General features: G+C 41.9%; 1 pseudogene; it reads right to left on the bottom strand.

Annotated features, from left to right (window-relative positions):
- Positions 1–806: 806 nt before the first annotated feature.
- LOC139043871 (dehydrogenase/reductase SDR family member 6-like) lies at positions 807–25,476 on the bottom strand (annotated as a pseudogene).
- Between the last annotated feature and the right edge of the window lie 52 nt (positions 25,477–25,528).

Genomic DNA, 25,528 nt, shown 5'->3' with positions numbered 1-25,528 from the left:
ATCTGCCACATTCATCAACCACCTCATGTGCACCAAATCACTGTAAAGAGGAGCTAAGTGGCCAGTGACACACCTCTCTCCTGCCTGCTCCCTTTTCCTTCTTTCTGCTCACACGTTAGTTTCCAGGGCATGTAACATTTCAAGACATAACATAGGGGGATATTCTTGTGCTCTATTCCTTATAAATGTAGTTTCTGCCTTCACAGTTGTAAGCCATTTAAAAATATACAATAGCCATTAAGGAAGAAACTGGGGGGCTGGCCCGGTGGCGCAGTGGTTAAGTTCGCACATTCCGCTTCTCAGCGGCCCGGGATTCGCTGGTTTGAATCCTGGGTGTGGACATGGTACCGCTTGGCATGCCATGCTGTGGCAGGTGTCCCACATATATAAAGTAGAGGAAGATGGGCACGGATGTTAGCTCAGGGCCAGGCTTCCTCAGCAAAAAACAGAAGGACTGGCAGTAGTTAGCTCAGGGCTAATCTTCCTCAAAAAAAAAAAAAAGGAAGAAACTGGTTACTAAATAGATGCAAAGTGGAAAGAGACAGAATTAGGAATTTCCATATATGATGACAAACAGTAAAAATTCATAGGAAAAGAGTCAGTGGGATTCTTCTAAATAAGTTTCCAGTAAAACTAAGAACACCAGATGCCAATTCTGTGTCTCCTGGACACAATTATATCTGGTTAACTCTCTCCCCATTTCACCTGAAGCTCTCATGATTTTGGAGGTTCGTTTGATTTACACTTAATCAAGGCTTCCCCAACTGTAATTTTTGAAAGTAACTGTTTCTCATAAAATTGAGTGATTTAATTTTTTTCCATCCTCCATTTTATTTGCTACAAGATTTGGTGACATATAAACTTGAATGAGGAAGAGTTAGTGGCTCAGATCAAAGTGGTCTTTCTTTGAGCAAATTAAATCAGAACTTATCCCTACCTCGTAAATGCAGCAACTTAACGATCATATGCTGTAACTCTGTAAAATGACATTACTTGATGAGCAAAAATAGCGGGCCAATGTGATTGAGAATAATGACCTCCCTGGGAAGAATAGCGCTTACTTCATCAGAAGCCAGGTACACGCAGAGCAGGGCTATTTCTTCTGCGGTTGCAAATCTTCCCGTCCTCTGTCTCTTCAGGAAGTCGCTCCGTGCCTGTGACCAGACACCACACCAGACATCAGTGGTGTGAGCTAAAGTATGAACTCACTGGCAGCACCTTCAGGAGGCAAAGCAAGAGAGATCTACAGAGGCCACTGGCCTGCTGCCTCGATTATTCACGCATGATACATGAGAGTATCATTAATATTATTAACTGTGGGCCACGCAGGACTATGGTGACTCCTACGCTGCTCAAACTATTTGTGTTATACTAAAACCTACAGACACTGTGACAGATCAGGAAGTTAATCTTAAAGTAGAGGGTTTTTAAATTTTTCTGAAAATGTGGTGAAATATACATAATATAAAATTTATCATCTTAACCATTTTTAAGTGTACAGTTCAGTAGCATGAAGTGCATTCACACTGTTGTGCAACCAATCTCCAGAAGTCTCTTCATCTTGCAAAGCTGAAACTCTATGCCTACTAAACACTAACTCCCCAGGCCCCTCCCCCAGGCCCGGCTACTACCCTTCTACTTTCTGTCTCTATGCATTTGTCTACTCTGCGTAAGGAAGAGGGCATTTTTTTTAACTAAAAGATTTAAACACATTTAATATAGGAGACATACCTCTTCAGGGTTTGGTCTGGCTTGTATTCTTTCTTGCAGAGATGGGGTATCAACGGTTCCTAAATCAAAGGGTGACATTCAGCTTGGTTACTTACTTAGACTGAAAAAGAAATTGGCAACTCAACTTTAAACTTCCTTTCCGTAGGATACAGGTACCAGAGAAATCCTGTCCATAACTTGGAACAGCAATTTCACCTCTTCTGCCTGCCCTTTTATTTCATAGGCTTATAACTTCTTTAACAGCATTTCCATGATTTTTAAAAGCACAGACTACAATTCACTATGACACTAGGCAGGGACTCTGAGTGAAACACCAGCATTTTAGTCGCATTACACTGACATGATACTTTATGGACTGTATGCAGTTTTACAGGTATTATCTCAGTAATCCTCACAACAACCCTGAGGGCTAGGTAATATCACACAATTCTTTACCAGTACAAGGACCCACATTGTCTCAATGATCTCAAAACCATTCTTTGCTGTCACGTTCACTCTGAATCCTCAGGGACAGCTCCATGCTTGTCACAGTCCTTGGTTCTAAATTTTCCTCATTATCTTGCCAGTTTTCATTGGCTTCAAATTCCTATTTTAACATTGTTTCATGTTTTTCATTGAAAAATATAATTTACAATATTTTACTTAAAAAAAGAAAAATAAGAATGACACTAAAATTTTTACAACCCCACTTAGTTCACCTTCCTACAGAGCAAGTTCCCCAGACTTTTTTTGTTAACGTATGTAACCTGTAAATTCTCAGGAAGCCTCTTTCTGACTGACAGTACTCCAGGAGGCCACACGGTCTTCCTACGGTCACGGAAAATGATCTGCAGTCATCCTTCAGGTCCATCTTTAGAGCGGGCTCCTCACAGCACTGCAGATTTGAGGTCTGCTCAGAAATAATTCCTTAAATTTATGACCATTTGCCATTTCTCTGGAGAGGCTGGGAAGCTTCAAAATTTGCACTTTCTGACACTTTTCTGTCTAAGAACCCTTTCTTTAGCTTCTTTCTCCTCTCACATTTTACTCGGAGGGGCGGCACTCTCCCCACTCTGGGATGAAATTGCCTTCGCTACATTGCCTGGTTCATTAGAAACATTTTATACCTTCCATGTCACTGCAGCCAATAGTGCTGATAAAATTTCTGAAACCACATAACAAAGACCCCCTTGTATCCAGTTTCAGACAACATTTTTTTTTTTAAAGATTTTATTTTTTTCCTTTTTCTCCCCAAAGCCCCCCGGTACATAGTTGTATATTCTTCGTTGTGGGTCCTTCTAGTTGTGGTATGTGGGACGCTGCCTCAGCGTGGTCTGATGAGCAGTGCCATGTCTGTGCCCAGGATTCGAACCAACGAAACACTGGGCCGCCTGCAGCGGAGCTCGCGAACTTAACCACTCGGCCACGGGGCCAGCCCCTCAGACAACATTTTGCTTACTTCTCTCATCAACAGCCTCCTTAAAGTCCAAAATTTCACCAGCAGTGTGCTCAAGATGCCTTGAGCTTCTCTAACACTCTCCTCAAAATCCTTACAGCTTCTACAGCTTCCTCCCACTGAGGAAAATGAGCGTCACATCTTACATGTGGCCAGTATGAATGGCCATTAAATGAGAGCTGTGGATCAAGCCTATGCCTTCTGCTTCATTCCACTGTCACCTGACTCTGCTGTGTCCATGGCACAGGCTGACACACCATGCTACTGTCTACCCAAGTCGTGCTGACCAGCTGTGACTCTACAGCCATCAGCACCATCCCACACACACTCATTCCCCATCATGTTTCCTTCTGGGACTGGGTCAGTGAGTCACAGCTAGTTCCTTGTCCCAGAGAATTTGATAACATATTTTCCAATCTTCTGAAAAGGCTAGCTGCTAAAACAATCACATTTTCCAAATCATTTTGCCATTTATTCCACCGGGTAAATGGTACCAAGAACAGCTAGGCTCAGGTATCACCAGTTTGTATGTTAAAACCAAGTGAAACTGTCTCTTCTGTATCCTCCTGTTTCTTAGTGTTACCGATGTTTACCTTTTTAGTCCAAGAAAAATTATACACAACACCTCCATAAGGGGAATGCTGTAGCTTGAAAGTGACAAGAAATTTTCACATATTGAGGTATATGGGGTAGCTATTTTGGTTTAAAACTGATTTGGCTTGAACTAAAGACACCTGACTTATAGCCTATCAAACATCTGCCTTAACCATTAAAGAGGGCATTATGCATTATCTCAAAGTAAAAGAAGGCACTCTTTGAAGATAAGGATGCACACTTCCCCTCCTGTGCCCACCAGTATCAGAACTCTTTAAAGATAAGTTCCCCTTCCTGACATCAGGGTCATGTTGACCTGCTTGCTAATTTGCAACTGAGTATCTCTCTGAAACTTTGATGAATATGTATCCTGGGTGTGTTTTATGGATGTTCTGTGTTCTAAAAAGGTATAAAACTGTACTGAAAACCATGCCTCTCTGGAACGCTTTCTTCCTTTGTAGAGACTGCCTGATTCAAGTAAAACGCACCTTATCTTTCTTATCTATAAAATGGTTATTGGTTATTCTGTGTCAACAAAAGGTATATAGTCGTCTTCCCTCTTTAATAAATCAGTGGTTTTCAACCTGAGGGGAGACCAGGCTGGATTACATCAGAATCTCCTGTGGGGCTGTCCAGCCTATTCCCCGTCAACTCCCCCCCAGATCCTAGCATACCCTCCAGGTCGTGAAAGGTCCCACAGGGAACTGCAATGCTTCCCCTCCTCAATCCCCACACCAGCTGTGAACTACTGAGAAAAACCTGGATCCTGGATGTTCATTTCATTTCTTTCCAGAGAGGAAGTTAGTAATTCTTCTTAGGTAGCCTATATTCATGTTGGTCAGTGGAACCAGGTGAAAGGGCATATCTAATTAATAGACACACCTACAGATATTAAGAAAATGAGAAGTCATTCCTAAGAAATAGGTTATTGAATGCTTTAGTTTGGACACATTGAATGTCCTTGCTACTAATAAGTTCTGCTTTTCTCCTTTCTTTTATGAGCGGTCAGCACATTTGGGTGAAGAGCCAAACAGTAAATATTCTTGGTGTTAAGAACCATTTGTTTTCAACTCTGCTGTTGTAGGATGAAAGCAGTCATTGCCAATACAAGAAGCAAACTGGGTGTGGATGTGTTCCAATAAAACTATATTTACAAAATAGGCGGTGGGCTGGATTTGGCCTGCAGGCCATAGTTTGCTGACTCACTTTGTATAGCATCAAGGAAGGTATTAATCCCTCCTTTTTATCCCTGGGCCAACCCAGGTGATTTCCACGGCAGAGCCCCTGTGTTCTGGGAGGCTCCTCTTACTTTCTTCCGCTGTCCTGTGAGCATGGGCTACTTTTCATCTTCCCCCCGACACAGTCATCCCTGGTCTGCTTCCAAAACAGTAAGCCCTGGTGACTCATGTCTCTTAACCCAGTGGTTTAGAATTGCCGCCACGTGCATGAGCAGCATGTAAACTGTTTGCCTCAGTGGCTTATTCCTGATGACTTAGGATCTCTCTCCCAACTGACTGTTAGACTGTTACCTTAACAGGATGGGACTCTTTCCCTTTTGAACTTGTCCCAATGACAGGCCACAGTAACAGGTAGTAAACAAGCTTATGGAGATCTCTCTCACAGTGGCAAGTGGGATGTCACAAAGGACAATTTCATAGCCCTGTGGAGCCTAACTCACCTGGACACACACAGTTGCACCTGATCCCCTGCTGGATGAAGTCTGCAGCCACGGACTTTGTGAGGCCAATCACGGCTGCCTTGGTTGTGCTGTAGACACATCTGTTCACAACTCCTGAGGATGAAGAGAAGGTTCGACAAGTGAAGGAATGAAAAACACAGTCTCCTCTAGAAAGGGAACACAAATTAGTGTCCCCAGTAACCAGTGTCATGCTTCCTCTCACCCCACTGTTTTTTAAAAATTGATATCAGGTTTTCTCCCTTAATAGGGTGAGTTTCTGAATTTAGGAAAATAGTATCATTATCGGCACAACTCAACTGAGACTCAGGTGTTGAGATGCTGCACTTAAATGACAAGTGGTTTTAGTTTTTCATCATCAGCTGGGAGAAACCTTAGGCAGATTCCAAAAGAAAATTAGGAGTGACATCGGCATCATGGTGGAGTGAGCTGTTCCCTTTGTCTCTCCCTCTTCGAACTACAACTAAATGGTCATTCATTGATCAGCAGAAGATACCCACACAGCACCTCAGGATGCCTGAGAGACCTGCGCAGCTATACATTTGAAGGGGGATGGACTACCCCTGGAGAGGTGGTGGAGATAGGTGAGTACTCTTCTGGTCCCCCAGCAGACCTGTACACGCATGCAGCTGCTCTCCCAGCTGGAGGCCCATAGTACTGCTGCAGCCCCAAGGGTGGGAGCGTGCCTCGGCGTGACCACAGGAACAGGTGATGGCAGCCCTGAGCCCCCGCACGATCGCTTTCTCGTCTGGTGGGAGAGCCCAGAGCCACTGCAGTCCCAGGGAATGGCTAGGCTCAGACCCAGTGGGGAGGCCCTGCCCACAAAGCACTAATGGCTGGTGTGACCTAGGAGCAGATGGCAGTGGAGCTGTGCACCCAGGCAAACAAATTCCCAGCTGCCTTGAATGCCCATAGTACCACTGCAGCCCCAAGGGGTGGACTGCAACTCAGTGGGACTGTGGGAGCAGGCAGCAGCCCTGAGCTCCTGCATAATCGCTTTCTTGTCTGGTGGGAGAGCCCACAGGGCCTCTGCAGTCCCAACAAGTGGCCCAGGCTCGGACAAGCAGGGCTGACAGGGATCACGGTGGGCTCAGATTACACAGGTGCTGCCCCCTCTCCAGTGGTGGCAGGTGGAATGTATGACCAGATACTATCAGTATGCAAATGCACAAATCCACCCCATTGAATGGTATGAAGTATATTAATACTCCTGACCAGAAGGAAAAAGACAAATACTCAGAAAGCAATCCTGAAGGCACAGAAGTCTACAATCTAAATGACAGAGAATTCAAAATGGCCATCATAAAATACTCAATAAGTTATGAGAACTCAGAAAGACCGTTCAATGAAATCAGGAACAAAATTAATGAACGGAGAGAATTCTTCACAAAAGAGATTGAAACTATAAAGAAAAAAACGATCAGAAATGTTGGAGATGAAAACACAATAAATGAGATAAAGAAAAATTTGGAGACCTTGAATGACAGAGCTGATATTACGGAGGATAAAATTAGCAATTTAGTGAACAGAAATACAGGTATTCCAGAGGGAGAAGAGAAGGAGAATGGAGCACAAAACTTGTTCAAAGAAATAATAGCTGAAAACTTCCCAACCCTGGGGAAAGAGCTGGAATTAGAAGTAAAAGAAGCTAAGAGAACTCCTAATTGCATCAATGTAAAAAGACTTTCTCCAAGGCATGGATTAGTAAAACTGGCAAAACTTAATGGCACGGAAAAAATACTAAGGACAGTAAAGCAGAAGAAAATCACCTACAAAGGAAACCCCACCAGGCTTTAATTGGATTTCTCAGCAGAAACCTTACAGGCTAGGAGAGACTGGAATGATATATTAAAAATTCTGAAAGACAAAAACTCTAAGCCAAGAATACTCTATCCAGCAAACATATCCTTCAGATATCATGGAGAAATAAAATCTTTCCCAGATAAACAAAAGCTCAGGGAGTTCATTGCCACAAGGCCCCCTACAAGATTTGATCAAGAAGGCCTTCATACCTGAAAAGAAGAAGAAAGGGTTTACACAGCCTTCAGCAAGGAGATAAACAGGCAGACAAAATCAGAAAATTGCAACTCTTTATCAGAACAGATTAGCATAACATTAAAGATGAAGGGAAGGAAAATATCAAGAATAAATATAGTCTCATCATTTTAACCACAAACTCACAACACAAAATGGAACAAGTTGTGACAACAATAATGCAGAAGGCGAAGGGGAAAGGGATGGAAACTGCTTAGTCAAAAGAGATAAGAGTCTATCAGAAATGGACTATCTCATCTATGAGATCTTGTACACAAAGTGCAGGTTAACCACTAAAAAAATCACAACTGAGACACAAATGATAAATAAGCAGAAAACTGAGAAAACCATCATAGAGAGCCACCAAACTGAATCATCCGTCTGAAATACACGGGATAAGAAAAAGGGAAATACAGAACAACTGGGAAACAAGTGATAAAATGGCAGCATTAAGCCCTCATATATCAGTAATCACTCTAAATGCAAATGGATTAAATTCCCCAATCAAAAGACATAGAATAGCTGGATGAATTAGAAAACAAGACCCAACAATATGCTGCCTCCAGGAAACACGTCTCAGTTCTAAAGACAAACAAGCTTAGAGTAAAAGGATGGAAGACAATACTCCAAACCAATGGCAAACAAAAGAAAGCAGGTGTTGCCATATTTACAGCAGACAAAGTAGACTTCAAGATAAAAAAGACAATGAGATGGGGCCAGCCTGGTAATGTAGTGGTTAAGTTCACGTGCTCTGATTTGGAGGCCTAGGGTTCATGGGTTCAGATCTTGGGCGTGGACCTACACATTGCCCATCAAGCCATGATATGGTGGCATCCCATATACAAAAGAGGAAGACTGGCATGGACATTAGCTCAGGGCCAATCTTCCTCACCCAAAAAAAAAAAAAAGGCAATGGGAGACAAAGAAGGGCAGTATATAACAACAAAAGGGACACTCCACCAAAAGGATTTAACACATATGTGTATGTAACCCAGGAGCACCAAAGTACATAAAGCACCTATTAACTGACCTAAAAGGAGACATTAACAGCAACACAGTAATAGCAGGTGATGTTAACACCCCACTTTCATCAATGGATAGACCATCCAGAGAGAAGCTCAACAAGGAAATAGTGGAACTAAATGAATTACAGACCAGACAGACTTAATAGATATATATAGAACACTCCACCCAAAAGCCAGCAGAATACACATTCTTCTCAGGTGCACGTGGAACATTCTCAAAGAAGGACCACATGTTGGGAAATAAGGCAAGCCTCAATAAATTTAAGAAGATCGAAATCATATCAAGCATCTTTTCCAACCATAATACTATAAAACTAGAAATCAACTACAAGAAAAAAGCTGGGAAAGAGATAAACATGCAGAGACTAAACAACAACCTACTGAGCAACCAATGGATCATTGAAGAAATTAAAGGAGAAATCAAAAAACAACTGGAGACAAATAAAAATGAAAATACACGATACCAACTCACATGGAATGCAGCAAAAGTGGTCCTGAGAGGGAAATTCATGGCAATATAGGCCCACCTTAACCAATAAGAAAAATCTCAAATAAGCAATCAAATTACGCCTAACAGAATTAGAAAAAGAAGAACAAAAAAGGCCCAAAGTCAGCAAAAGGAGGGAAATAATAAAAATTAGAGCAGAAATAAATGAATTGAAACCAAAAAAACAGTAGACAGGATCAATGAAACTAAGACCTAGTTCTTTGAGAAGAAAAACAAAATTGACAAACCCTTGGCCAGACTCACTAATTTAAAAAAAAGAGAGAAGGCTCAAATAAAATTAGAAGTGAAAGAGGAGAAATTACAATGGATACCACAGAAATACAAAGAATTATAAGAGAATACTATGAAAAACCATATGCCAACAAATTGGACAATCTGGAAGAAATGGATAAATTCTTAGACTCATACAACCTCCCAAACTGAACCAAGAAGAAACAGAGAATCTGAATATACCAATCACAAGTAAAGAGATTGAAACAGTAATCAAAAGTCTTCCAAAAAATAAAAGTCCAGGACCAGATGGCTTCTCTGGAGAATTCTACCAAACACTCAAAGAAGATTTAATACCTATCCTTCTCAAACTATTCCAAAAAATTGAAGATGATGAAATACTTCCTAACACATTTTATGAGGCCAATATCACCCTGATCCCAAAGCCAGACAAAGACAACACAAAGAAGGAAAATTACAGGCCAATATTGCTGATGAACATAGACGAAGAATCCTCAACAAAACATTGGTAAACCAAATACAGCATCACATTAAAAGGATAATACAACATGATCAAGTGGGATTTATTCCAGGGATGCAGGGATGGTTCAACACCTGCAAATCAATCAATATGATACACATTAACAAAATGAGGAATAAAAACCACATGATCATCTCAAGAGATGCAGAGAAAGCATTTAACTAGAGCCAACATCCATTTATGATAAAAACTCTCAATAAAATGGGTAGTGAAGGAAAGTACCTCAACATAATAAAGGCCATATATGACAAACCCACAGCCAACATCATACTCAATGGGGAAAAACTGAAAGACATTCCTCTGAGAACAGGAACGAGACAATGGTGCCCACTCTCACCACTCTTATTCCACGTAGTCCTGGAGGTTTTGGCCAGAGCAATTAGGCAAGAGAAAGAAAGAAAAGGAATCCAAATTGGCAAGGAAGAAGTCAAACTCTTGCTGTTTTCAGATGATATGATTTTATATATATAAAACCCTAAAGAATCCATAGGAAAACTATTAGAAACAAGCAACAACTACAGCAAAGTTGCAGGGTACAAAGTCAGCTTACAAAAGTCAGTTGCATTTCTATACTCTAATAACAAACTAACAGAAAGAGAACTTAAGAATACAATCCCATATACAATCCCAACAAAAAGAATAAAATATCTAGGAATAAATTTAACCAAGGAGGTGAAAGACTTACACAATGAAAACTTTAAGACGTTAAATGAAAGAAATTGATGATGACATAAAGAAATGGAAAGATATTCCAGGCTCATGGACTGGAAGAATAAACATAGTTAAAACTTGCATACTACCTAAAGCAACCTACAGATTCAATGCAATCCCAATCAGAATCCCAATGATGTGGAAATAGAACAAAGAATCCTAAAATTTACATGGGGCAACAAAAGGCCCCGAATAGCCAAAACAATCTTGAGAAAAAAGAATGAAGCTGGACACATCACAATCCCTGACTTCAAAATATACTACAAAGCTGTAGTAATCAAAACAACATGGTACTGGTACAAGAACAAGCACACAGATCAATGGAACAGCACTGAAAGCCCAGAAATAAACCCACACATCTACGGACAGTTAATCTTCGACAAAGGAGGCAAGAACATACAATGGAGAACGGAAAGTCTCTTCAATAAATGGTGCTGGGAAAACTGGACAGAAATATGCAAAAGAATGAAGTTAGACCATTATCTTTTGCCACACACAAAAATTAACTCAAAACAGATTAAAGACTTGAAGCTAAGATGTGAAACCATAAAACTCCCAGAAGAAAATATAAGCAGTACACTCTTGGATATCAGTCTTAGCAGTATCTTTTCGAATACCATTTTTACTTGGACAAGGGAAACAAAAGAAAAAAATAAACAAATGGGACTTCATTGGACTAAAGAGCTTCTGCAAGGCAAAGGAAACCAGGAACAAAACAAAAAGACAACCCACCAACTGAGAGAAAATATTTGCAAATCATAAATCCAACAAGGTGTTAATTTCCAAAATAGACAAAGAACTCATACATCTCAACAACAAACAAGCTGATCCAAAAATGGGCAGAGGACACGAACAGACATTTTTCCAAAGAAGATATATAGATGGCCAACAGGCACATGAAAAGATGTTCAACATCACTAATTATTAGGGAAATGCAAATCAAAAATACAATGAGATATCACCTTTTACCTGTTAAAATGGCTATAATTACCAAGAGAAAAACCAAAAAATGTTGCAGAGGATGTGGAGAAAAGGGAAGCCTCATCCACTGCTGGTGGGAATGCAAACTGGTGTAGCCACCATGGAAAACAGTATGGAGATTCCTCAGAAAGTTAAAAATAGAAATAACCATACCACCCACCTATTCCACTACTGAGTATTTATCCAAAGATCATGAAAACATGAATGTGTAAAGATATATGCACCCCTATGTTCACTGCAGCATTATTCACAATAGCCAAGATGTGGAAGCAACCCAAGAGTCCACCGACTGATGAATGGATAAAGATGTGGTATATATACAACGGAATACTACTCAGCCATAAAAAAGACAAAATTGTCCCATTCACCACAACATGGATGGACCTGGAGGGTAATATGCTAAGCAAAATAGGCCAGATAGAGAAAGACAAACACCATATGATTTCACTCATATGTGGAAGAAAAACTAACACATGGACAAAGAAAACAGTTTAGTGGTTACCAGGGGGAAGGGGGTTAGGGTGTGGGCACAAGGGGTGAAGAGGCACCATTTATAAGGTGCACAGAGTTCATTGACCTCCCCACCTTCCAAGGATACTGGGCCTGGGCCCTACACAAAGGAATGTGTCTGGGCTCAGGGCCACTTCGGCCCTGACTCTAAGGCACAAGTTACAAAGAATGAGTCCTGTGTCATGTTCCTTGTCTGGGCTGGCCACCCTGACGGGCACCTGACAGGACTTTAGAAACATCCTATCCATGGGAACGAAAAAGATAGAAGCACCCCATCTGTGGGAACAAGAAGAAATAACTCAAAATATCCAAATGTCTAAAACCCTGAGTCAGAACCCAGAGAAACCTTAGGGTAAAAGGGAGTCACAGGCATAGAACAATTGGGAGTCTCACTGAGGAAAGGACACCTTGCCTCAGACCCGGACAATCGGCACTCCCACCCGCCGTACAAACTATTGGGACTTCCCCAGCTGATTGTGGTGTGGATGTTGTAAGTACCGATTTGTTGTTCTCCCTTATGCCCACTCCTTGTTCTGTTTCCCTTTATCCAAAACCTTTGATTGCTGAAACAACCAAATAGCCTTGGCGGTGCCTGTCATTCCTTGCCCTTTGCGGCTGCGGGCAACATATGGTGACTGAAAAATAATAATGCACAACTGAAACTTCACAGTGTTATAAACTATTATGACCTCAATAAAATAAAAAAGATAAAAAAAGAAAACTGGCGCAGTGGTTAAGTTTGCACGTTCTGCTTTGGCAGCCTGGGGTTCGCCGGTTTGGATCCCGGGTGTGGACACAGCACCGCTTATCAAGCCATGCTGTGGCAGGTGTCCCACATATAAAGTAGAGGAAGATGGACATGGATGTTAGCTCAGGGCCAGCTTTCCTCAGCAAAAAGAGGAGGATTGGCGGCAGATGTTAGCTGAGGGCTAATCTTCCTCAAAAAAAAAAAAAGAAAGAAAAGAAAAGAAAATTAGGGTAAAGCAAAGCAAAACAAAAGTCCAAGAAGCTTAGGCATTTCTTTGCATTTCTCTCTCATGCAGGCTTAATGTGTGTATCCTCGCAAAGAGAAGGAATGTTCTCTCAGCAGTGGCTATTTCTTTTTTTGTTTTTTTTTTGTAACAGAGCTTTGTATGAAGTGCTGTGACAATACGGGAAGTAACTCTGCCTGTGGGCTTGGGGGGGTGCTTCACAAAGACAGTTGATCTGGGCCCTAAACGAGAAGTCAAGTTGAAGGGCCAGGATTGCAGTGCAAGATGGAGATAAGGGCACAGTCTGGCACACATGGATTTTCAAGTTTAAAATGAAATAGCTGGGGCCAGCCTGGTGGCTCAGTGGTTAAGTGCGCGTGTTCCGCTTTAGTGGAACTATCACATGGTGGAAGACGTGTGTTTGCCTGAGCCTCTCCCCACTCCCCGTTTTGGACTGTGAACTCTCTGGGGGCAGGGGCACACAGTAGGTGTTCAATACATTTTTGATTAATCAAATGAATAAATGTTTCCTTCTCCCACTTTGATCTCCACTGCCATATCCATTAGAAGAACTAAACGGGAGAGCACAAAAAACAAACTTTCATTTAATGTCACTGGATCACATGTAAGATGAAAGGACTGGTAGACAAGGAACTTAATACTAATTTTAAAAGAGCAGTTTTGAAGTTATGGGTAAGTTTTATCATATCTGCTATGCTTGTTTCCAAAACCCTTAGCTTGTGAAGATTATGAGTATGTTCATCACAACCCCCAGAGGAAAACAGACTTACCTTTGATGCTGGAAGCCACAGAGGACATGTTGATAATATTGCCAGATTTGTGAGCATCTGCCAAAATAAAACAAATAATAAAAAAAAAAATGCCACTCTGCAGGCTAAAAATACTACCTCTTTAAAAGATCTGCATTTACTCTGGGTTTGCAGAACCATCTTATTAGCTGTTAACATGAAGTACTATTAAGCAGTCTTAACAACCTCCTCATCACTGCTGGGAACTGATGGCAGAGTACACTCTCACTGGCAAGAACATCTCCCAGGGGGACTACCACCTTCCCTGTCACAAGAGTATCAGCAAGACCGAGGATGAACTCTAAGCCAGTGCAAATGAATGTTCATATTTACTGTGTTCCTGATGTTAGAAAACTCTTACTCCAGTGAACACATTATTTGATGAATACCTACAGTGGCTGGGTATTGTGTAGGTCCAGGAGATTCAAAGATAAGTGACACAGTCCCTGCCTATGGAGAGCTGCCAGTCTGACTGGGTGGCTGACATAATCAGCATCCAGAGACAGCATGGGCCTTCACAGAGAACAGGTGGTGGGTGGTAGGAAGGGGCCAATCCACTGTTGGACACTCAGAGGAGGGCTCCTAGGAGGAAATATGTGGGTCGATTTTTGAAAACTAGAGTATTAGTGTAACCGTGGGCCCTCCAGGACCAGTTCAACTGACCCCGTCTTACCAACAGAGTAATAAGAGTGGGTTTTCAGGAACTGAGAGTCCCCCCTTGTCCAGTTCAGGCCAGGTAAGACCACCATTCCATCAAGTGGGCCTGCGCAAATGCCTGTTAAGTAATCTTTTTGACATCAAAGGGCTGAAAACTCCACCCTCAGATCATGCCAACATCACCATTCTGTGAATATGCGTCCTATGAAGAGCCATGGAGCTGACTGCACTTGCACAGATCATCACTCACCTCATTTCTCACCTCCAAGTATCCGTCTCCACCCTTCAGACCACCCTGCCCTTCATCCCATAAATTTTGCCCCAAGTCCTTGATCAGGGAGACAGATCTGAGAGAATACGCCTCCTGTCTCTTTGCAGATCAAGCTAGCAATAAAGCTTTTTTCTTTCCCCAAATCTGATGCTGTAATTAATTGTTTTTTTTCTACGTGCATTGGGTAGGAGAACCCCATTTTTGTGGAGTAACAGTCAGAAAAACAAAAGAGAAGTGTGTTTTAAGGAATGAGAACCATAGGTATAAAGGTTCTATTATGGAACTGGGGGGAAGGGATGGGTCTGGCTGGAAGGCAGGCCCTGGGAGGAAAGAGGCCTTAGAGGCCAACAGGGACTAAATTTAGGAATTTGGGATTTCCCCTGAAGATAAGGCAGGCCTTAGTGCAGAGGAGGAGCGGTATGTCTAGATCCGGGGATTACAGGTTCCTCTGGCAGCCTATGCTGGAGACGACTGGAAGCTGCAGTAGTGGTTCGGGAAAGGAGTGGTAAAAGCAGACACAGCAGGCAGAGCTCAGTCCATGGCCACATGCACTGATGGCAGCCTCCTGTCAAGGGCAGTGTTTCCTAAAAATACGTCCTGCAGGATTTCCCCACTCAATTGTGAACTTTGAGAGAGGAGGGTCTGGGGCTGTGTTGTCCTCCTAGACAAGGGGCACAGTAGGCGGTCAATACGTTTTGATGAATTAAGATCTCCTGAGGTGCTAGTTTAAAGTGCAGATTACTGGGCCCTGCCCCAGACCTAAAAGAATATATAATGAAACAGGCTGCTATGACTTAAAAAATGTTTTGTTTTCAATGAACTTACACTTTATTAATTATAACACATACGTATGTTTTCAAGATAATATTATGTACATGCAAGGGCATGGGTACTCATAAACGTTTTGGAGGAAGAAGCAAGAGGTTGAGAGAATGGGCCTAATGGGCACTAACTTTTCATGGAAGTCAGAGGCTGGGAGGATGACTATAGAGAACAAGGGGAGATGGTGGCCACGAGAGAGTGGGGAAGAGTTCAAATAACTGCCAGGAGGAAAAGGGAGAATATCAACTAGAGAACAGAGGAAGGAAAACCAGGATATACTCTATCATGAAAATCAAGTGAAGTTTCTAAAAGAGCAGAGTCTTGAGAGGCAGTGTAAAGGGTCTAGAGAAAAAAGTCACTTCCGTTGGGGTGAGTTTCTCCAGTAGCTTTCAGACAGAGGCAGGAATGGAGACGGTGAATGATCGAATGGATCAGGGATGAGGCTGCCAAGATTATACATCTCTTTATGGTCATCTTCCTACTTTCCGTTTTGATACTTAGCTACCAATCATACTAAAAGCAGAGAGTCTGAAACCAGCCTATGGCATGGTGCTGGAGACAGCGAAGGACACCGGGAGAGGCTGAGGTGACCCACCAAGTCAAGGAAGATGGAGGGGAGAATATATTTAACTCAACTTGTGTGTCTATAAAATAAAGAGAATCATAATGAAATGGGGTCCTCATAAAAAACACTAGGAAAATTAGTAGAGTAGAATGGTGTTGAAAACTAAGCCTTAAAATTATTCTTTCTTATCCATTTTAGCAAATAACCCATTTTACTTTATTGTTCCAGTTTTATTGAAATATAATTAACATACATAATCCATTTTTAATACATACAGCCCAACTTAATATATAAAAATGGGCTATTAAGTGAGTTCAGTCTCCAATCTTCTGAAATGCAATAATCTCTCAGGCAAACTAGAATTTCGCGCCTAGAGATGCTACTGCTGCCCCAACACTGGTACCATACATTCGGCTGGGCCTGTCTGCTGATTCTCCAGCCCAAAGTCCTTGCCTCCCTCCATGCTGCCTTCCTACCCCCAGCTCAGAACCTGCTGTCCCGTGTGATGCTCCCTCTGCCTGCCAAGCAGCAGCCCTCTGTGGCCCATAAAGTGGAGTGTCTGTACATAGTAAGGCCACATAGGACTGATCTTCCAGAAGCTCAGGCAGGGCTACAAAGGTCTCAAAAGATCTCCTCTAGCTGTATCTAGTCAGTCCCACTCTGACTCAGCTCTTCTGTCCCCATCAACCAGAACTCAGCTCCTAAACTTGGCAGACCTTGGCTCCTTGGGTCTTCAGTGATTCCATGCCTGACCCCAACCTGGACTGATAACCTAGATTCACTTACTCATTCAACCAACATTTGCTAAGCACTTCCGTGTGCTAGGGACTCTTCTACAATACAGCAAAGGAGGAAAAATCCCCAAACATCCAAGCCCTCCCCAGATCCTTGCCGTAATGGATCTTCTTTTCTAGTGGACCTTGGATTCTGCACTGACCTCTTACAGAATCTTCAATTTGTCCTCTGCCTTTTGACCGATCTTTCAGTCTTGGAATGTCTATCCATGAACAGAAATTTCCTACAAGTGTTCCTATATTTTGACCACCTGACCTTGCAGATCTGCTTGGACTCCAAATCCTGGCTTCCTCTGGAAAGTTCTAACTGGGTATATGTGTGTCATGGTTAACGAACACAAGAGGATCCTAGACAATTACTGCTGGAAGGGATTGTGTAATCTATCACCCTCATTTTAAACAGAAGAAACATGGGGCTGGCCCTGCGGTTGAGTGGTTAAGTTTGCGTACTCCGCTTCGGTGGCCCAGGCTTTTGCTGGTTTGAATCCTGGGTGTGGACATGGCACTGCTCATCAAGTCACACTGAGGTGGCATCCCACATGCCACAACTAGAAGGACCCACAACTAAAAGTACACAACTATGTACCAGGGGGCTTTGAGGAGAAAAAGTAAAAATAAAATCTTAGAAAAAAAAAAGTAAATAAATAAATAGAAGAAACAGATGCTGAGAGAGCCTAAGTACCATCTCCTAGGGCACCTGGCGAATTAGGGGCAGAGCTCAGGCTGTGCCGAAGGTTTTTTGACACCAGAGTCTGACCTTGGGGTCAGGTTGGTTAGGGTCACCTTAACAAGTGGCACTGACTCCTTTTGATTCCCCATCCCACTGGTTAATATTTTGGGGGATTTTTTTCTTTTCGTTTTTTACAAACGAGTGTCATTGTTTCATATGGATTATTGTTAAGGTGCTTTAAATCACAGGCAAACTCACTAATTTGCAAGTTATTGTTCGATATTTTAAAAGTTAACACTTACAAGTGTAAATTTCAGCTCCACTGTGCCTCACACCTACGTTCCTCACTGATACTCGTGAAGCACTGCAGACACGAACAAGCTCATTTTACAAATGAGTCTCACACGTCTCACCAGCTGTGACGGACGCTCTCCCCTTTTACCACAGCCTCTGCTTCTCCCCAAATCCTGTGTTAAGGACCAGCCTTCAAAAAATGCATCCAAGTTCCAAATAACAGATTTTCATCACCTCCAGATAGGTAAAAAAGGCAATTTATATTTTTAAAAAATTTGCTAGTTCAACAATCTGTGGGCCCACCCAAAGATCCCTTCTAGGCACTAAACAAATAGATTAAAAACAAATTCCTTTGTTACTAAGTCAATTTCTCTAACTTTCCTTTTAGCATTCATCTGCATCCTTCTTGACGTTAGGTTGAATGTTCAGAGCAAAGTATCAGTCCTGCTGCGCCATTAAAAAGCTCTTCTCCTGTCCCGCACAGGGCAGCATTCAGTACTCCAGTCATCTCATCCAGCAGGGATGGATGGAAAGAATGGCTCTTCTGCATTTCACTAGGATTTAATTTACAACCTTGAACTGAGCTGGTTCTGTACTCAGTCAACCCGTCCATTGTCTGAGCCCGTGCTGTCTGCTACTGCTGGCTTACAAGCTCATTTGAAGTCAACATTTTTCATATTTACACCTGTCTCCCCTAGAGCACCTGGTGTGGTGCTTTGTATCAAAAGGTACTTAAAGCTTATTTGTATAACAAAATGAAAAACATTGATGAGCTGTGTGAAGGCTGGAGAATTCAAGGGTGGCAGACTCAGGAGGAATACTCTCTCTTCAGCACATGCTGTCTCTCACCTCTCTGGAACTTCAGTGGCTCAGCTAAAGACAGGAGAGTAAGGAGGGTACTCAAGGTACAGAAAAGCAGTGGGGTACATCCATCCTGAGAGCGTGTGCCTAATCTTAGCTCTAACCACTTGCTAGTTATGTGATTTGGGCAAGTTACTTAACCTCCTAGTTTCTTTCTCTGTACAGTGAATGGGACAAAGTAGTACCTACCTCATCGGATTGTTCTGGTCCCACAGGCCTCCTGCTGTCCCTCTCCCTGGAAGCTTCTCCCCAAACACCTGAATGGTTAGCTCCGTTGCTCCATTCAGCCTCTATGAAAATCTCACCTTATCAGTGAGGCCCTCTGGGACCTCTCTAATAACTGAGCTTTTTTTCTCTTCATAGTACTTATAACTACCTCACATGTTATATGTTTATTTGATTACATATTATCCTGTCTCACCTCTCCAAAATGGAAGTTCCCTGACAGAAGGGACTTTGTTTAGTTCTCTGATTTGTCTTCTGCACCTAGAATGGAGCCTGGCATGTAGAAAGTGCTTAATAAATATTCTTTGAATGGATGAACTGGAAGGTCAGACGAATTAATTTATACTAAATGCCTTGGTATTTATGTTCACTACATGTTAGTCATTACGTTAACTACCATTACTCTTCAGCACATGTGAGGATTCTTTCTGGATGCCCAGGATGGAGACCTGGAGACTAACGTGGTGGTCATCCTGGTGGTGGTCACCTTACTTTAGGAAGAAAGGCCTTGATCATCAGGTACATGCTGCGGACGTTAAGATTCATTGAGAAGTCCCAGTCTTTCTCCTCACAGTCCAGGATGGTTCCATGATGAACAAAACTGGAAGAGTAATTAAACAATGGGGAAAAATTATCATTAAAAACGATTTCTATTCCACTTCCTTTTCATTTTTATTTTCATTTATTGACTTAGACCATTGTCCCTTCCCTAACCAAGACTTTTAACAATTCAAACATAGTATCACTTGGTACATTAGGTAAGTAAGTGTCTCAACAACTTAAGGTAAAAAATTCATTATTTGAAAACAAGATCCTTCTTTTAAAAGAAGGCGGCAAGTGTCTGGAGCCCCCAAACATAAGAAGCTCTATACCAAATGCACAGGAAATATCAACGCCATTACAAACAACTGAGGACACTTGCCCCAGTGGACTCTGATTTCAAGAGCAGCAGTGCCCTCAGGTGGCAAGAACTTATCATTCTCAAGGGAAATCAAAGTTGCAGGGAAAACAAGTATCTCACCATCTCAGGGCAGCAAAGTAATATCGCTACTGTACAGTTCTGACATACTGAGTAAACAAAGCAGAACAAAAGAAAACCCTCAAAATAGCCTTTGCTATTTTCCAAGTCACATTTCCTCAAGGAAGCTTTATAACAATGGGGTCCTAATTGATTTCACTGTCCCCTGGACCAAGATTATGTAATTACTTATAAAATATTGTCAGTTGTGATTCCCATGTACCACTGTACTTCCAGTTCAATCAAATGACAGCAAGAACCACATGCTATATTTCTATATCCCTTACTTTGCTGAAAATTTAATAGATGCTCAAAAAATAATTTTGCTAGTTGATTTTTTCATGGTTCTGAATATATTCTTCTATGAAAGATGAGCAGATTATTTATAAAATAGATAATCATAAATTGTTGCTTTAATTTCCATACATTGTAACACATGATAAACTATGAATAGACAGACTTTTTTCATACTGAAACATGATTAGGAAGAATCATAAAAATACATAAGAAGGCTCTAGGATTTTTCTATCAATGCCACAGTATAAACGTTAACACCACACAAGAAAAGTGGAACATCAGACTCTATCTACTTAGTCCTGCGTAAGCCTCAACTGTCCTCATCTCTACTGTCATGCCTGAAAAGGGAGAGTGAGCACAAGCACTAGCTGCTCCACATGGGGCTGCTCCAGCTCCAGTCTCTCATCCTTCAAGCATGGTTCAGCAAGTTTGGTACTACTCTATCAAGTTCAATTAAGCCATTCTCTTTGTGCTGTATATAAAGCAACAGAGTGAAACTTCTTTTGCTGGGATTAATTGTCCTAATAAGAAATGCTGCGCTTGGGAGGTAGAAAGAACTTGCCAGAATGTTGTGCCAACAAATGGGGAACATTCGCATTTCAATAAACTGAGTACTCAGTTTTTGGCAGATATACTTTGCCTTAAAGACACTCCTGGAAAACAGTTTTTAATTTTATTTTATAAGTCTTAGTGGAACATCAGTGACAAGTCCACTGGTGTGAGCCTGTCCCCAGCCTTAGGTAGATCAACAGCGTTGGATTGGTAGCAGTTGTCTTGAGTATCCTTAAGTGCCTTTAGGCCCCAAGCACATGTCAACTTCTATGGCTGTTTTACTTGCTGAATCTTACTTGTAACAAAAATTCTGTCCAAAATCCAGCTTTATTTCCTAAGGAATATATTAGGGTTCACAAAGAATAATTTGGCCATATTATCAAATTTCTTTTAATAAAAGACATAGAAAACTTTCTGTGAGGAGAATGAAATTAAAAAGTTATGAATTACCCAGCAACATTAAAGAGAATGTCAACTCTCTCAATTTCATTGGCAAACTCATCAATTTGTTTTTTTTTTTGTGACATCCAGGACTCGAGTCTGAATACCTGAAACATAAAACAAGGGAAACTATTTACTTATACCCATAAAAAATGTTTAGTCTTGTAGATGTAGCTGCTTTGAAGTACAAAGATTACAGTATCTGTCCATTTTGCCTTCATAGGATTGTTGACCATTGGTAGGGTCTTAAGAATCTTAAGAATCTCATTAATAAAAATCTTAAAATCCTCCCCATCCTGAACTCCCAATAACACACCTCTCTTTCCCTCCCTTTCTCTTCACTCTCTAAATTGAATACTAAAGGCCTTTTCTGAGAAAAGACTTTACAGTGAAGTATGATCTATATTAGATGCTTCTCAGTGAGCCAGCAGTAATAACAGAGCGCAGGCTTGCTCTTTCCCCAGAGGTGAGTCACTGCCCCAGGAACACTGAATCCTATCTGAGTGAGGGGTAGGGAAGGGCAGGGCAGTGAGACAGGAGACTGTTTCCATTTGTGCACTTTACCTTCATGTCAATTCCATTATTTATTGGAAACAACTTTGTCAGTCAAGGGTATAATCACTTATTTCTGCACTAAATTGCAAGGAGAAGAAATGAGGGGCCAGGAGAAGGGATGAAACACTTGAAAGCTAGACATGAGAGATCCAGCATTGGATCTCAGAGACACACTGTAATAGTTAGTAAAAAACCCCAAACATTCTCTAATAAAAGAAAGTCACTATTTTAATGTTTTTAAAAAAAATATGGTTTATTATTCTTTTATAGATATAGAAAGAAAAGATTATAAACATAGAAAAGGAGAGAAAGGGGAGAAAGTTTTGGGAGGACTTTCTTCCCTTAGTACTTTTTCAGTACAACAGCGTTTTTCTGACTTGGAGTTAAAATTCCCTATTATTAAAATTAAATAATTTTCCAATAATAAATAAACAATCCAATAATTAAAATAGCATAGTCTAATTCCGTTCATGAATTCAATGTGCTAATTTGCATTTGATTATATAACCTGTTCTATTTTGCTGGAAGAATTAACTTTCAAATGAGCTGTCTGTTCTGATTTCTTTCAGAGGAACTCTAGTTGAAGTCCTTTGATGCTGGAGTTGAGTTCAGTGTGGTGCAGTAAGGGGTGATACACAGCGAAATAATTTGCATGATCTCTTAGGGTTTCTGATCATATGTGGCTTTAGGGCTGAGCTGTCTCCAATATGGTAGCCACCAGGCACATGTGGCTACTAAGCACTTGAAATGCAGCTAGTCAGAACTGAAATGCGCTGTAAGTGTACAACACACGTGAATTTAAAAGATTTAGTATGAAAAAAGAATGTAAAATATTCCATAAATTTTTTTTATATTGAGTATGTTAAAATGGTATTTTAGATATATTTAGTTAAATAAAATACATTACTAAAATTAATTTTCATCTGTTTCTTTTTACTTTTTAAATGTAGCCACAGGAAATTTAAATCACACACGTGGTTCACATCATTTTCCTACTGGACAGCACTGTGCTGAGTAGGGCACAGAAGTGAAAGTTGTCATTAAAAGTTAACGCAACAACTGTTAAATTTCACATACAACTTTGTAATTAGGTACTGAATCCTTCAACATGCTGGATAAAAAAAATTTTAAGTATACAACTTTTATATATTTAAGTATACAGATTTTTGTCTGTAGGTTCACAGAATATAGATTTGATATCAAAGAATCAGGCTCTAAGAAGAAGGCCGGTGGAGCTGACCAGCCAAGTAATTTTCTTTCAGCAGACGAGTACTGTTTTTTATAATACCTTATGGACTCTGAATCCCAAGTTCAAGCTGCTGAGTTGCTTACCCGGGTACTTTTCCAGTTCTTGAAGTTTGGACTCATTGATATCTGTGGCTATGACTTGGGCACCTTCTCTTGCAAAAGCCTGGAAGACAACACACAAATGAATCCTTTGTTTACTTGGTTAAGCTGCTCTCATGAATAGAAAATCCTTTAGCCTTTTCTCCCTTTATCTTATTTTCATTGTTTTCCTTATACATGGGTGGAATTTCAAACTATCTAGTCTCGCTTCGCCCTTCCCTTTGTTATTTTTATCATTAATTAGTACAACATGACATACATTGTGCTTGTCATCTGACTTTGTCCCTTTTAGTAACATCAAATACAATAGTGTTTTTAAAAAACTAGGATTCTGTTATTAACACCTCTCAAAATACTACTATTCTGTGATTTGATAGCCTTTATTCCATTTCTGAGGTGACTAAACCCCAAATAATGAGAAAAATGGGTTATTTCAACACTTTTCCTCCTAAGAGTATACTAGTGTTTTCACAAATATCAAACTATATCCTACCGTTACAGTTAAGCTGCATTATTAGCTCAGGTGAGGAATATAATGTGCAAGAAGCTGCTATAAATTACAAGGTAAAGGTAACGGTAACCTGATAGTCTTAGAACTCTGGAGTCCTATGTCTGAACTGACATGATTTCAGAGGGCTATGCACTCCTTTAGGCCCCCTGTAATAAATTTATTACAGTGCAGAGAAACTGAGGCAAAGAAATAAGTTCTCAGAGTCAAAAGTTATGAGATGTCACATAATAAATATGTGAGGTAAGCCTTGCTTCATCCGCCTGGGATCAGGAGTAGCAACTTTTATTTTTGTAACTTAAGACAACAGAAGCACAAAAGCCAATAAAAAAAAGTAGAGCAGAATTAAACAGCCATGGGATCTGTCCACGTGATTCAACACCTCCAAAGGCAGGAAGCAAACAGAGATAGTAACTTACTATGGCAGTGGCCCGGCCGATCCCCTGAGCAGCAGCTGTCAGGACGATGACCTTCCCATCAAGTCGACCCATAACGGAACCTGCGGTTTAATCTACAGACACGTGTATTTAATGGCATGCACTGTAGACATGGTCCTATGCAGTAACATCTAGAATGAATGGTTCAATGTACTCCTTTAAGAACCTGAAGATGGCACCTCAGCACAAATATTCCCACCATGAGAATTCTCCAAGAGCGCCCACTCTAGATACCTAGCTTTGTACATCAAAACCATTTGGCACAGCCCACTCAACTGATACTCAGTAAGAGACAGACATTGGACTTGACCCACCTTTCGGTTTTTTGAGAACCCAATGCTGATCCAGAAGGGGTGGAGTCCTCCCCTGCCCATCCTCCCCGCTGTGCCCGCACGCACTGCTATGCCACTGGGCATGTCCTTCCTGCTTTCTGTCCTGTAAACTTCCGTTGGGTTTGCACCATCAATCATTTCTAGTTTGTTTATTTATATTCTTATTTTTGCAGGGGAAGATTCGCCCTAAGCTAACATTGAACCAGGAGGCTGAAGTGGAGTGCACCAAACTTTAACCACTAAGCCATCAGGGCTGACTCTCATCTGTGGTTTTTCCTTGTCCCTTGGAAAGATTTCACCATCGGCCTCAGAAAGTCACTGAACAAAAGAACCGGAAAATCAAATCATGTCCAATACCCCCATTTTACAGATGAGGAAACTGATGTGGCCTGGTCCAGGTGAGAGAGACAGACGAAACGCAGGCCTCCCCATAACGCTGCCGATCCTCTTCTCAAGCTTAAGCCGGCGGGAGTTAACGCTTTAACAGCCACAGTCAGTCACTTCTGACAGGCAGGACTGAGACACTGTGACCGGGGGAAAGGTGGCATGCATCAGGTCTGACCAGTGCCGACTGCAGGGCGCGCGGAACGGCTAGTGCTGAGGTCGGGGTGGCGAGGAGTCAAACGATGATCAAATGAGGTGGTCTTCAAGGAGCCAGGCTCTCTCCCCCATCCTGCTGTTCTCAACGTGTGCCTCTGACCTCGCGCCAAGTCACAACATGGCTGCTATGTCCCAAGGCACCATATCCGCATCCGCGCCAAAAAACACCAAGGGAAGGAGCAAAAGCCAAAGGTCTTTCTACCCAAGAAGGAAGGCCTGCTCAGAACCCCGGCCCACGTTTCACCCGCCAGCCCTAGCAGCCGCGGGGGCCGGCATGTGGGGGCGCCGTCTTCCCCCCTCAGGATGGGAAAGGCAGGGAAACGAGCTGGGAGGGCGTTGAGCGAACGCACTCAAGCAGCACGCGCGCACACACACCGCGCCCGAGAAGGCGCAGGCGGCTTCTCCGGCCTGGGCCCCTAAGCCCTTTCCTCCCGAGCCCCACTCCGTGCTCCTCAGCCAGGCGCGGCTCCGCCCGCCGGGGGCGCTCACGCGGGCAGGCGTCAGGCAAGCGGGGGCGGGGGGCGTC

This window comes from Equus asinus, unplaced genomic scaffold (assembly GCF_041296235.1).
Source record: "Equus asinus isolate D_3611 breed Donkey unplaced genomic scaffold, EquAss-T2T_v2 contig_4, whole genome shotgun sequence".
In the NCBI taxonomy this organism is placed as follows: Eukaryota; Metazoa; Chordata; class Mammalia; order Perissodactyla; family Equidae; genus Equus; species Equus asinus.
Note: the sequence above shows the minus strand (reverse complement) of the source record. Positions and strands in the feature narration are given on the sequence as shown.